The sequence below is a fragment of the Panthera pardus genome, unplaced genomic scaffold (assembly GCF_024362965.1).
Source record: "Panthera pardus isolate Hobbes unplaced genomic scaffold, ASM2436296v1 HiC_scaffold_17, whole genome shotgun sequence".
Classification (NCBI taxonomy): domain Eukaryota; kingdom Metazoa; phylum Chordata; class Mammalia; order Carnivora; family Felidae; genus Panthera; species Panthera pardus.
The window spans coordinates 117,101,076-117,116,765 of NW_026526732.1; the positions used below are offsets into that span (position 1 = coordinate 117,101,076).

At 40.4% G+C, this 15,690-nt stretch overlaps 1 protein-coding gene across 2 annotated transcripts in view; it reads right to left on the reverse strand.

Moving 5' to 3' along the window:
- Window positions 1-15,690, reverse strand: part of RNF144B (ring finger protein 144B) — a 178,263-nt gene that overhangs the window by 77,737 nt on the left and 84,836 nt on the right. The window lies entirely within an intron of this gene.

The window sequence follows — 15,690 nt, forward strand, 5'->3', positions numbered from 1 at the left end:
GACACAAATATCCAGAAACCGTAGGGTATGCTATGGTGTGCCTTCCTCACTGCAAAACCTTGGACACTTACTGTGTGTGATGTGGAAAACATGATGATCTATCTGTTCCGTCCCTGCCAACCAGGCCGCCCCCACTCCCACCCCCAGCCCAGGTCACAATCATAGTCCCAAATCTGTCTAACGGCTGCAATTTAGAAATGTCGCTGCTCTGATTCAGGAATCTTTTTGTACTCGAGACTCAACCTCACTGTGCTTTTACAAAGGCAGTCAGGAATGTGCTTCCTAAAAGGAAGGGACCCACACGCCCTTTGTGGAAGGGATCTGAGCGTGCCAATAAAGTAGTGGCAGTGAGCTCCGTGCCAGCCAACACAAGTACACTGCTTCTCAGCCCTCTGTGTTCAAGAAAACCTCCAGGTCGAATCCAAGTGTTGAAGAACACAGCTATCTAGGTGTGTGATGGCAGGACAGGCCTGGACCAGTCCCTCAGTAGGGGAAGAAGGGAAGGCAGGCAAGGGAAATAAGACAGTAAGAGAACACAAAGTGAGGAGGGACCCAGAGTAATAGAATCAGGGAACGTTTGAGATTGAAAAGTTGTTCTGGCTACTTTCATCCAAATGCCTAATTTTCAAGGCAAGGAACCCGATGTCCAGGGAGATTTAAGTGGTTGGCTAGAACCGGATACGGGCAGAGCTGGAATGAGACCTGAATCCCTGTTAGGTGAAAAAGGTGCCTGTGAATAACCACCCCCATGTGGTCTAACCTCAGATTTAGCAGAGTAGCTCAGGTTCTAAGATAACCAACCTCCGGCCGTTTCCTTAGAGGAGTGACCACTGCCGATGGACTGGAGTCGGGGAAGAGAAACAAAGCTCCTTCTGAGAGGTTAGTTTATTCACTGGTGTCCATACAAAACTTTGACGCCTTAAACCAAAGTTCAACACAGAATCCACTTTTTAAATTATCATGCAGTTAAGTTAGAATCTTTTGTCAACTGGATAAGGCAAGAGACTGCTGTCATGAAAACATACATTAAGCGATAATCATGCTGCCTGTTGTGCCAAATGGCAAGAAGAAAGGGGAAAAAACGTAGTTAAATAACATCTGCATCGATTATTTTCACCATGCAGGTTTATAAAAATCACGTGAAAATTTTAATCCAAGTAAACATGTAGAACACTACAGTATTATGTGAACAACTTTTTCAGATCTGGAATAACATACCTAGGAATAAACGTAAGCAAGGAGGCGAAAGCCCCGTACGCTGAAACTGTAAGAGATGGACGAAAGAAACTAAAGGCACAAAGAATGGAAAGATGTTCTGTGCTCACGGACTGGAAGAATAAATACTGTTAGAATGTGCATCCTATCCAAAGCAATCTACAGATTCAGTGCAATCCTATCAAAATTCTGACGGCAATTTTCATAGAAACAGAACCTACAATCCTTAAATTTGGGTGGAACCACAAAAGACCCCCAAAGCAGTCTTAAGACAGAACAAAGCTGGGGGGCGCCCCAGGTGGGTCAGTCAGTTAAAGCTTCTGACTTCAGCTCAGGTCACCATCTCATGGTTTGTGAGTTTGAGCCCCGCGTTGGGCCTGCTTGGGATTCTATGTGTCCGTCTCTCTGTCTCTGTTCCTTCCCTGCTTGTGCTCTCTCTCTCTTTCTCAGAAATGAGTAAACATTAAAAAAATTTTTTTTTAAATCAGTTGAGCAAATTCGAAAAAAAAAAAAGAACAAAGCTGGAGGCATCACGGTTCCCGATTTCAAGCAATATTACAAAGCTATACTAATCAAAACTCTTTCAGATCTGCCTAATGCGTCTATAGTGTGCATTCATTGATTCTCTCTAGCATTTCTTGATCTCCTCCCAGACAAGCTGCTAGATGCTAGAAAGACAAAGGCAAATCGGTTCCTGTCCTCAAAGAGCTCTTAGTCCAGGGGAGGAGTCAGACAAGAAAAGCAATGATCAGAGTACCATGATGAGTGAAATGATAAAATGATGCTCTATGGGAGCACAGAGAAGGGCAATTCAGCTAAAGGAAAGGGTTGGTGAAAACAATCAAGAAAGGCTTCCCTGAGAAAGGGACTCAAAGCTGTGTCTTCAAGCAGCCAAGTGGGGAAGGTGGAGAGAGAAGAATGAGCCAGACGCAACAGACAGGGCAAGGAGCTAGGTGGTGCTTGTCATAAGTCAGAGCAGATGCAGTCAGAATGGAAGAACGATGGCCCGAACCCACATAGTAACAACTGGCACAGAAAGGAAGGGGACGAACAGAGAGAGATTTGGGAAAGAGAAGTGATGGGGCCTGATTGGATGTGGGGGTGAGGGGGCAAGAGGAGCCCAGGTTACAAGTGCCACCAACTGAGAGTAGGAATGGAGGAGAAGGAGTTATGTGGAAAATGATGATGCACTTTGAATCACTCAGAATCTGAGGGGCCTCTGGTACATGCTGGAAGATTTGTCTCATAGGCCATCAACAGAGAGATCTGGAATTATCATCATTTAGGTGGTGGTATGGATGAGCTCACCAAGAGCTGAGATCACCCACAAAAGGTAGCATGCTGTGGGGAAGCAAAGGCTTTGGACCCATCCAAACTCCATTGCCCACTCATTACTGTGTAACCTTAAACAAGTTTTAACATACCCCAAACTCAGTTTTCTCTCTCATCTATAAAGGAGGAATGATGATATTCATCTCCTAGGTTGTTATGAGGATAAACAAGGGGTTTGTAAAGTAGCGAGCACAATGCCTGCTGACACCACCCAAGTCTTGGGGGCAGTGAATGTCACTTCCTGGAATTGTGCAGTACACAACCTGTTCAGCTGTACAGCATGGCCCTGTCCTGATACATCATAAGAGCTCGGTCAATGTTATTCATCTAAGGAAGGAAAATGGGAAGCAAAAAGAAAGGGATCAGAAGAGAACCCAAAGGAACACCAGGATTTAAAGGGTAGGTAAAAAAAAAAAAAGCCCTCAAATAAGGGTGAGAAGGAACTACTTCTTTTAGACCACAAAAATAAATATCACATTTGAGAAGTAAAACCCAGCCACTACAATCTATAAAAATATTTTTTTCTGATCAGTAATGACACGATATTACAACCTGTCCACATGAGACAGCAGTCCTGTTGATATTCATAATAGAGAATCATTTCCTAGTCTGAATTACATACCTCCATAAAGAAAAAGCAAACAAAATGTTCACATTAACAGTAAGTAATCCAAACTGTGACAGGAATCTATTAGCTTGTAATATACCTGAAGTCATATAAAAGCAAAACCAAAATAAATTCAAAGCATATTCTCCCTACATATGAGGCCAAAAATATATCTAGAAATAGAATTACTAGCTTTCTCAACACGTACATGTAAGATGTTACATAATAATATATACCATACTATATGTAGTATATAATAGATATATATTATATATTATAAAATGCACTGAGGTCCTACATAAGAAGAGAATCAAATGGAATTTCTTTTCAAAAATTTCTTTAATTAATATAAAGAAAAATCGGGGCACCTGGGTGGCTCAGTCGGTTGAGCGTCAGACTTTGGCTCAGGTCATGATCTCTCAGTTGGTGAGTTCAAGCCCCACGTCGGATTCTGTGCTGACAGCTCAGAGCCTAGAGCCTGCTTCATATTCTGTCTCTGTCTCTCTCTCTCTCTGCCCCTCTCCTGCTCACACTCTGTCTCTCTCTTTCTCTCTCAAATATAAATAAACATTTAAAAATTTAAAAAAAATCAAGATTCACTTATGCAGCTGAAATTACTCTTCTGATACACCGTAGTAGGTAAATTAGTAACACATACCTTAGATGTGACACCTTAATTACATCCTGTGTTAAAACCTAAATTAGGGGCGCCTGGGTGGCTCAGTCGGTTAAGTGTCCGACTTCAGCTCAGGTCATGATCTCATGGCTCGTGGGTTCGAGCCCCATGTCAGGCTCTGTGCTGACAGCCTGGAGCCTGCTTTGGATTCTGTGTCTCCCTCTCTCTCTGACCCTCCCCCATTCATGCTCTCTCACTGTCTCAAAAGTAAATAAACATTAAAAAAAATTTTTTTTAAAAACCCTAAATTAAAGGAAAAGATTCGTTCACTTTCAAAAAGTCAGATGAAAGAACACAAGTATTGAGAAACCAGCTTCTGCAATAAAGTGCAATTCTGTCCACAGGAAAACATTTAAGGCAAAGGTCATGGTGTCCTGCTGCTGACAATTTGGCCATTTCTCCTTTCCGAACAGCTATAATTTTATTTGCATTTTTCTGGCGCATCTAATGGTGCTCATTTATACATTCAATCAACATTTACTGAAAGTATTGAGCACAGAACTAAGAGTGAGACACAATACAAAGTAAGACTTAAGAACACTACAAAACAATATGATAGAGACTATTCCAGAGATACGCCCAGGATGATGTCCAATTGCCTCAGACTTAATAACAGAAGTTTTCAAAAAGCTAAAGACATGTCATTTGGTTCTACTTCATCCATACAAGAGCATCTCAACATCTCACACAGCAGGTCAAAAGCAGCTGAGCCCCAACAAGAAAAATCTGACCAGAATAATCTCAATCCCATTGCCATTATGCCACACAAGAACCCATCATGACTCGAGATGGAGAGCTCAACCAGACAGCAAGACTCCAAAGGATTCGGTCGTTCAAGACTCTTAACATCCCACCTACAACAACCACTAGCAAGCTGGGGTTATGGGCCAATGAGAAAATGGAATTCAGCTCTCTTGTTCATCACCTAACTGCAGAAATAATTACTGAATTAGCCCTGACTTAAGATTCTGCACTAGATGGGCGCCTGGGTGGCTCAGTCAGTTAAGCGTCTGACTCTTGATTTCAGCTCAGGTCATATCTCACAGTTCCTGGGATCAAGCTCTGCATCGGGCTCCATGCTGACAGCCCAGAGCCTGTTTGGTATTCTCTATCTCTCTTTCTCAAAATAAATAAATAAACTTTAAAAAAAAAAAAGATTCTCCACTAGAAAGTCTGACGAAATAGCCTTGAGGATCCTCATATTTGCAAAGATTGCATTAATCCTTCTAATACTAACATCTCTTCCAAATTCCTACATATCAGTCAATGGAAAAAAAAAAATTCCAAGCAAAGTTCCCATAAGTCATCATCCCAGCCACTGTACTAGTTCATTGCCCCCTTTCCTCTTCCGACAAAATGGTGAATCATAAAGTCTCCAGTGGAACCAGAAGCCAGGTTGAACTAACACATACTATCATCTGCAATAGATCAAAGAAACCAAAATTAAGGTTGTAGAAGTCATGGCTAGATGAATGCTGGATTGGGACATGTGGGTACCTTGAGGCGGAGGGCTCCTATTCTGTATCCTGCAAGAGAAAAACATCCCCTACACTTGGGAAGCCTATTTCCTTTCCACATCTACCACCTTACACCTGAAGTTCTCCAGATCTTTCGCAGCATATCTTCGGGGGGTATAACTTCCCAGAGCCCAGGCCATAGTACCATCCTCAGGAGGAGCGGGAGGAGTGGAAGGAGTGTCTCAAGGACTCTGCTAGGTACTAACAATTGTAGCAAAAACCATAGACTCTGTGCAACAATGTTTGCCTGGCCAACAGAATGGAAGATGAGAGATCCTTCTTACAAACCCACGTTCCTTAAGTGGATCCTTCCCATTCCCCTTGGACTCTGCAGTGGCATCATTGATTATGAAATACACGAAGATCAGTTTAAATAAGCAATCATCACGGTCATGTGGCAGGTCTTTGCAAAATGCTTCTTACCAAGGGCCTCTCAATAATTTTTAGACTCATGTGATGCCTGACGTACGTAACTATACTAATCTCATGGAATTACTAGTTACAAGTAATTAACGATCTTGTAAGGCCAGCAGTGAAGAAAATAATTTACTGCCCAGAGTCCTCTCTGTTCAGATACATACACATTTTCTCTTTATTTCTCTAGGGCACCTAGGGAGCACTCAATGATTTCTTTGTCTATCTTCCTCAGTAGTCTGTCAGAAGTGTGCCATAGCATCTTTTCCTTCACTTTCCACTCACATCAGCCCCTCACTCACCATGTACTAAAGCTAACAGACTATGGTGTCTTATAAGTATTTTTCTCGATGCTCATTTAATCACACTGTGTATGCGCTCTCTCCCTCTCTCTCTCTCTCTCTCACACACACACACCATTTATCTCAGTTCTGTGAAATGTCTATTCATATTCTTTGTCCATTTGCCTTTAGAATAGTTAATATTTTTCCTGTTTGTAGGAGCTCGGTGTAAATTACAGATTTTGCCTGAAATATATTTTACAAACACTTTTTCCAAAAACAAAGCTGATGTGTTGACTTATTTTATGTTGCTACTTCTGTAAAAATGCTTTTTGAAGAGAGCCAAAGCATAAGAGACTCTTAAAAACTGGGAACAAACTGAGGGTTGATGGGGGGTGGGAGGGAGGGGAGGGTGGGGGATGGGTAGTGAGGAGGGCACCTGTTGGGATGAGCACTGGGTGTTGTATGGAAACCAATTTGACAATAAACTTCATATATTGAAAACAAATGCTTTTTGATTGTACATATTCGGATATGCACCTCTTTTTTCTTAACTAGCTTCTGGGGTTCTCAGGGTTTTTTTTAATTAATTGAAGTACGGTTGGCACATATTAGTTTCAGGTGCACAGCACAGCGATCTGACAAGTATATCTACAAAACGCTCACCACAGTAAGTGCAGTTACCCTCAGTTACCATATTACAGTATAATGTTATTACAGTATAATTGACTACGTTCATCCCTGTGACTTCTTTACTTTGCAACTGGGAGTTTGTAGCTCTTAATCCCCTTCGCCTACTTTGCCCATCCTCACCTACCGCCCTCCCCTCTGGCAACCACCCCGTTGTTCTGTGTATTTAAGAGTCTGAGTGTTTCATCTGTTCATTTGTTTTGTTTTTTAGATTTCATACCTAAGCGAAATCATATGGTATTTGTCTCTGTCTGACTCATGCCACTTAGCATTGTGCTCTCTAGATCTATCCATGTCATTGCAGATGGCAAGATTCTGTTCTTTTTTACGGCTGAGTGATATTCCATTGTGTGTATACACCACATCTGCTGTATCCATTCATCTATCAATGGACACTTAGGTTGCTTCTGTATATTGGCTATTATAAACAATGGTGCAGTAAACACAGGGGTGCATATCTTTTCAAATTAATGTTTTTATTTTCTTCAGGTGAACATCCAGAAGTGGGATTACTGGGTTGCATGATATTTCTATTTTTAATTTTTTGAGGAACCTCAATACTATTTTCCACAGTGGCTGCACCAATTTACATTCCCATCAACAGGGCACAAGGGTTCCCTTTTCACGACATCCTCGCCAACGCTTGTTACTTCTTGTCTTTTCGATACCAGCCATTCTGACCGGTGTGATGAATCTGAGATCTCATGACCTTGTCGTGGTTTTGATTTGCATTACCATGATGAGTGATGTTGAGAATCTGGATGTCTTCTTTGGAAAAATGTCTACTCAGGTCCTCTGCCCGTTTTTTTGGTGCTGAGTTGAAGAATTCTTTATATATTATACCTAATATTAGTTAATTAAATTAATGTATTAATAAATTAAACACATTAAATTAATGTATAATGTAATAAATTAAGGTTTCCCACGCTTTAGGTTATACATGTGTGCTTTCCTAGATATCCCTGTGAGATGTTTATGGATTCATTTTTTAGATCTGTCTTTAATCCATTAAGGAATTATCTTTAAATGGTATCAGTTCTGTTATACTTTAACCAGATAGAGAACTACCTATACCAGAACAACATATTAAGTAATCCAGTATTTCTCCAAGGAATTGGACTGCAACATGCATCAGATATTAAGTATAATGTTTTCTGTATTTTGAATTATCTATTCTGAATGATCTATCTCTGAATCTATTCTGTTCCAGTGGTCTATTTGTCATTTGCTAGGCCAATATTGTCTTGATTATAGTGACTTTATAATACCCTTTTTTTAAAATGTTTATTTACTTTTGAGAGAGAGAGAGAGAGATGGCACGAGCAGGGGAGGGGCAGAGAGAGCGGCAGACACAGAATCCGAAGCAGGCTCCAGGCTCTGAGCTGTCAGCACAGAGCTTGATGTAGGGCTCGAACTCAGGGATCACAAGATCATAGCCTGAGCCAAAGTCAGACGCTTAACCAACCGACTGAGCCACCCAGGCACCCCATGACTTAATAATATTCTTATATTTCATACTCTTCCTAGTTTTCAATAGGGTATAATCAATGTAAAACTTTATGATCATTTTATGCAATTTTTAAAAGACCCCTGTAGCTATCCTATTTTTGAACTGTGGGAAATTTATATATTATGTATATTTTTATGTTTTTATTATTTAAGGGAATGATTTTTCCATTTCGTATAACTCATTACTTAGAAAAAAGCTTTCAATTTCTACATTTATCTCTCATCCAGCCATCTCTCTGAGTAGCGTATTAATCCTACTAGAGTGGCTGTTCTGTTTCTGATTTGGTCTCACTTTTGGGGGTGTAGACACAGTCATCTCAGCAATAAGAATATGTGTTTTCTTTCTCTCTTCCATTCCAGTACACATGTCAGCAATATAATTTGTTGTCTTGTCACATTTCCTACAACATTAAAGATGATGTAAATAAAAATGCTGGTCATAGGCATTCAAAACTAGATCCTTATTTAATTGGTTTTAGCATCTCACAATATCAAGTTCGTTGTTAGTTTTACACAAATAATCTTTATTATGTCTAACAGTTCCCTTCTATACCTCCTTAAGAGTTACATTAGGAATATACTGAATTCTACTTAGCAGATTTCTCATCAACAGCTCATATGCTCGTACTACTTGTCTTTTAGATTTTTGATACAGTGGATTCAGTGCTGCTGGATTTTCTTAAATAGAACCAAATTTGTAACCTGGAATAACACCTTCTTAATCACATCGTATTGTCTTATACTGATATCACAGGTATGCTGGCTTCACAAAGTGAGTTGGGGAGATAACATCTTTTTCTATGATCTGGAAAAGTTTAAGTTAACAGTACAATTACCTGACTCTTAAAGACAGAATTTCTCATTCAAGCCAGGACACTGTAAGAATGAAAGAAGATGCTAATAAATAGTTGACATCATATAACTTTTAAAATATATAGTGATGGACAAAACAGTCGGTTTCATTATATCGGCGGGCTGACAGAATGGTTCCATTCAAAAAACTGTTTTCAGAAATAAAACCTTAAACAAATAAAACAGCATGCTTATGAATACAAGCATTTAAAACAATTTTTAAACTTCTTTATATTAATTTATCTTAATTTTTAAAATACGGCAAAGAGGGGCGCCTGGGTGGCTTGGTCGGTTAGGCGTCCAACTTCGGCTCAGGTCATGATCTCACGGTCCGTGAGTTCGAGCCCCGCGTCGGGCTCTGTGCTGACAGCTCAGAGCCTGGAGCCTGTTTTGGATTCTGTGTCTCCCTCTCTCTCTGCTCCTCCCCTGTTCATGCTCTGTCTCTCTCTGTCTCAAAAATAAATAACGTTAAAAAAAAATATATGGCAAAGAAAATTAGTCTTGGTGCATATTCAAGTTCTTTAATCAGCTTGTTAGTAACACTGCATCATTGCTATTTTTATGAAAGATGTTATATTTTCATATATACAATCTTTTTTTATTTTCTTAATAAAAATTCCTGCAATCTTGTGGCACCTGGGTGGCTCAGCCAGCTGAGTGACTTCAGCTCAGGTCATGACCTCACGGTTCATGAGTTCAAGCCCTTCGTCGAACTCACTCCTGTCAGTGCAAAGCCTGCTTAGGATTCTCTGTCTTCCTCTGTCTCTGCTCCTCCCCTACTCACACTCTCTCAGTAATGAATAAACATTTATTTAAAAAAAAATTACTACAATCTTCTTTAAAGGTACATTTCATAGTTAATATATTTGAAATTATTGACCCCTTCAATTGATTCCTCTCTGTAGACCATAATATTTTTAATCGAGAAGATAACTCGTCTTCAGTGCTCAAATACCTGGTAAGCTCAGAGAAAACTCTACTACATGAAGTATATTCTTAATTTTTATTTTTATATTGAGACATACAAATATTTAAGCCACGGTATTTTAAAAGACACTGTATTTTTTGTCATACCTTTCTTTGAGAAATACAAAAAAAAAATTCATCAGGATGAATTGTATCCACTTACGATTCTTTTTACTGTTCCATCAAAGTTAGATACCCTGAAAACACAAACTTTCTAAAATTCAATCTATTTTGAATTCTTGAGGACAACACAAGTGTATCCTATAAGAATAGTATTTGCATCAAAAGGATCTTTCCATCCACAATTCTAGATATCCCAAGTGCCACTACAAAATTTCAAAATTAAATCCTGCATCCTGTGTTTGACTTTCTTATCATTGACTTGGCTCAGTTCCTACCTTGTAAGGATAGATTCTAGTACCTTCCTGTTTGCGACCTTTTTTCCCATAATTGCAATTTGCAAAACTTCAAAACCTGAATATTTATTTTGCTTGTTTCATTAGCTAGTACTTTGATTAAAAATCTCTAGGAGCACCTGAGTGGCTCACCCAGTTAAGTGTCCAGCTCTTGGTTTTGGCTCAGGTCATGATCTCATGGTTCCTGAGTTCAAGACCCACGTAGAGCTCTGAGCTAACAGCGTGGAGCCTGCTTGGAATTCTCTATGTCCCTCTTTCTCTGCCCCTCACCTGTTCTCATTCACTCTCTCTCTCTCACAAAAATAAATGAGTAAACTTAAAAAAAAAATTCTAACTGGTTTCAAACAAAACACAACCCAAACGATTTCAAACAAAATACAACCCAAATTTAGAGGACTCCTCTGCAAAAAAACAAATGTCAATACAATCAATTAGGGCTGATTTACAAAGTAGTTCTTCAAACTATTTGTAAAATCTGATCGATATTGGGCTGCAAGGACAGAAAACCCATACTCGGCTTCATCACAAAAATATTCTGGTTCAACAACTTAGCGTATGAAGAAAAATATTTGTAAAACTTGGCTATTTCTCCTATTTCCCTTGCAGTTTGTTCAAAAGAGATAACGACTTCTCTGTGAAATTATATGTGCAAATGTCTGTCCCTCAGACTTCTCATTCTAGCAATTCCATTGTGTGTACTCTGACATTGTGCCCCACTAACATGCTTATTTGTGTTCTCGCTGAAAAATAAATCATTATCGGCACTCCCAGGGGCCGAACGTGAGTATGGAGATTGACTCCAAAGAGGCACCAAGGAGCTTTTGCAGGGATGACAGTGACAGAAGCGTTCTAAAACTGAGTGGCAGGGATGGATGCACAACTGTACAAATTTACTGAAAATCTTCCAACTGTGCACTTAAAATAGGTAAAACTTCTGGTTTATAAATTTTACCTCAGTAAAGCTGTTAAAAAGATAAATTTCATTTTTTAAGGTTTATTTCTTTATTTTGAGAGAGAGAGAGAGTACAAGCAGGGGATGGACAGAGAGAGAGGGACAGAGAGAATCCCAAGCAGGCTCCGTTAGCAGCGTGGAGACTGATGTGGGACTTGATCCCACAAACCGTGAGATCCTGACCTGAGCCAAGATCAGGAGTCGGACGCTTAACCAACAGAGCTACCCAGGCGCCCCTAAATTTCATTTTTTGATGGTAAACTTTTTCAACAAATTTATAATAGAATTCACGGTAATATTAAACCTGTAAACTTCCGTGGAGTGATTTTCCTAAAAGCTTTTCTGAATTATATGAAAATAATGAAACCATTCAGGTAAAAAAATTAACTGATTTTCTTTGTGAAGCACGTGGTAACATTTACATGAAACTGGCACAGTTGGTGTGTTAAATTCTCTTCTGCTGTCAGAGCCAACAGATCAACAGCGGTGACTTCACCTTTCATGTATGTGTAAGCAACCAAAGTTGAAAATGACTGGAATTTAGAAGAGCCATGCTTCACGGAATAAAATTTAAGGACACGGTCTGAGGCTGCAGGTGTTAAATCTTGACCTTCGGGCAAAGTATTCTTAAAATAATTGCAAACTTGGGGCACCTGGGTGTCTCACTTGGTTGAGCGTCTGGCTCTCAGTTTCAGCTCAGGTCATGATCTCGCAGCTTGTGGGTTCGAGCCCCGAGTAGGGCTCCATGCTGATGGTGTGGTGGGTTTTCTCTCTCTCTCTCTCTCTCTCTCTCTCTCTCTCTCTCTCTCTCTCTCTCTCTCTCTCTCTCCCCCCCCCACCCCTCCCATGCTCATGCTCACTTGCTCACTCTCAAAATAAATAATTTAAAAAATAATAACTGCAAATTTTTAAAGTAGATATGGATGTTGCTTCAGTAGGTGTGTGAATTACACATTCATTCTTATCTTTCTTAAGAAACAGAAACCCAATACTCAACTTTTCTTTAAACTTTGCACTTCTTTAGCTCATTTTCTGCAACGGGGGATTCTTCCAAAGTAAATTTCCAAGTTAGTAAACAACAAAACAGAGAGTTTTCGAGTTACACTGCACAAAAATGACGAAATCACCACCTGGAGAACATTCAGACTTCCCACACTTCACGCCGACCACACCCAGGCCCAACCTGGCAGCTTTGTGCTCTTGTAGGCCACGGGGGCAGAGGGGAGGGGAGGCCACGGCGTTGCCGACCAGTAGGTCACATAGCTGGCAGGGCCAGCAGCCTTGAAGACCTTTCCCGCCAGCAACAGGACTGGGATGAGTTAGTTGTCCTTAGCCACCAATGTAGGAGCATGTTTCATCTTGTTAGCAGGGGCTCTGCAGGCTGCTCTTTACAGAGAGATGTAAGTGAACTTGCATTTGGAGAGAACTTGGTGGGGGCGGGGGGGACATAGGGTTGTACGTAAGCATGCGTTAAGGTAAAAACACTCTTCACCACACACACTACAGAGATCATACGAAAACCCGTTCTCATGAGGTCGAGGACCACTACCCCGTCTTATTTTAGTGACTGTGAAAATAATAAAGTCCAGAACCAATGCCAGGTGGGACAGGCCGAGCAGGCACAAACTGAGACTTCTGGTGATCTAGCTGAATTTTCTACACGATCCAATTTGGGTCACTTACGTTTTACTTCCAACATTGTTCATTTCTTCTATATTTTCAAATTTGTTTCTACAGAGTTCTGCACAGTTTCCACGTGTATTTCTTATAATTCTTTCCGACTCTCCTGCCACTGTGGTTGGGTCTGTTTCCTTGTTCCTAATCTTGTATATTTTTACTTTTTCCAATTTTTTTGTCTTATTTAGCCTTTCTGCTTTTTTTCTATTCCATTAATGCCACTTTTAACTTTATCAGTACCTCTTTTTTTTCTTTTTGAGGGAAGCAGGGGTTTTGTCAGGGTTGGTTTTTTTTTTTTTAAGTTTACTTGAGAGTGAGAGAGCACATGTGAGAGCAGGGAAGGGGCGGAGAAAGAGGGAGAGAGAGAGTTTCAAGCAGGCTCAGTTCCATCAGACCCCGACACAGGGCTTGAACTCATGAACTGTGAGATCGTGACCTGAGCTGAAAGCAAGTCGGTCACTTAACCAACCGAACTACCCAGGTGCCCTGTCAGTCTTTTCCTCATGAATAATAATATATATTTACTGTTTTACAGGTTTTCCTTTGAGTAAAATTTTGGGTAATATACCTTAAAAATTGAGTATGCAAGTATAATTTTTATTGCTCTCTAAAGAATCACCATTTGTTAGTTTTATTTTTGAGAGACAGAGAGAAAGAGAGTGAGAATGAGCAAGGGAGGGGCAGAGGAAAGAGGGAGAGAGAGAATCTTAAGCAGATTCCATACCCAGCATAGAGCCTGACGCAGGGTTCTCTCCAACAACCATGCGATCATGACCTGAGCAGAAATCAAAAGTTGGAGGCTCAACTGACTGAGCCACCAAGGCACCCCTGTACAATTTCTCTTTGATTTACTCTTTGATCAAAGGTTTATCTAGGAGAGTATTTCTTAGTTTCAAGTGGCATTTGGGGGGGGGGGTCATATCTTTATTATTAATTTCCAATTTAATTTTTTTAAGGTTTATTTTTGAGAGAGACAGAGCGTGAGTGAAGGAGGGGCAGAGAGAGAGAGGGAGACACAGAATCCGAAGCAGGCCCCGGGATCCGAGCTGTCAGCACAGAGCCCAATGCGGGGCTCGAACTCATGAACTGCGAGATCATGACCTGAGCCGAAGTCAGACGCTTAACCGACTGAGTCACCCAGGCGCCCCTATTAATTTCCAATTTAATTGGATTATAATTAGGGAATGTGATCTTAAAAGTCTCTACTTTTTGTACTTGGTATGCTTTTGATTTGTTTTTATCCAAGTGGGTTAATAAGTGTATTACTTAGTACACTTAGTACTCTAGTAACTGGAGCTTGGAAAATCGCACATCTCCAAAGAAATGCTCCCTTATATGTGTCTTGGTGATGTGCCCTGGTAGCCTGCCCTGCTCACCTAAAGACTAAACCCCAGGGACAATGGTCATGTCCCAGTGTCCCACTGCAAAACCATCCTAACTTGCCAATCTGGAACCATCACACCTCTAAGTAGAAAACAAGGCAATTAGTTATCTTTAACAGCCAGATGATTGTATCACTTTGGAATTTAATCAAAACAAACCAAAGGCATGCAGTGCTCCTGGATGGTGCCCAGCAAACATCTAGTTCAAGTTTTCGTTTTCCAACCTGGGATCTCAACTCCTCCCCAGCATAAGTAGGCACTGGGAGACACCAGACAAACCCGCTGCCCGCCTACAAATCCAGGAGGAAAACATATTTGTACATGTCAAGGGTGGCTCGGCATGATTCACAGAAACCCTGAGGTGCCAAGGGGCTAGAACTATTTTTAAATGTAAGCAACTGTTAAAACAGGTAGTCCCACCAAGGCTTTGAAATGTCTGTGCTTGCATCAGATCGGCCCTGGTGATCTAAGACTCATACAATGAACACACGGAATAGAGGAAATCTTGTTTAAAATCACCAAGGAAATTCCAAGCTCTCACCAAAGAATTAGCGGATATTTCAACAAATATACACTTGGAGACAGGGTGTTGGTTTGTTTTTTTTTTGTTTTTTTTTTTGTTTTACAGTTTCTCCCAAAAGTTCATAAAGTGGAAGCTTCCTGAGGACTGGCACCATTGGGGGAAGAAACACATTATACTGTTGAGTGCCTACTGTGTGCCAGGCAAGCTACTTTGTACTAAGTATTTTGCGTATATTATCTTTTTAAAATTTTTTTTAATGTTTACTTTTGAGAGAGAGACAGAGACAGAGAGCGAGCATGAGTGGGGGAGGGGTAGAGAGAGAGGGAGACACAGAATTCGAAGCAGGATCCAGGCTCTGAGCTGTCAGCACAGAGCCCAATGCGGGGCTCAAACTCATGAACCATGAGATCATGACCTGAGCCGAAGTCGGATGCTTAACCGACTAAGCCACCCAGGTGCCCCTATTTATTATCTTTTGTATTTTCACAGTAGTCGTTATAGAAAAATGTCTAAATTTAATCACATGTTTTTTTTGGTGGTAGCATATTTTTTTTTTTTTTGCTTTTAATTTTATTTTTTATTTTTTTAAATTTACATCCAAATTAGTTAGCATATAGTGCAACGATGATTTCAGGAGTAGATTCCTTAGTGCCACTTACCCATTTAGCCCATCCCTCCTCC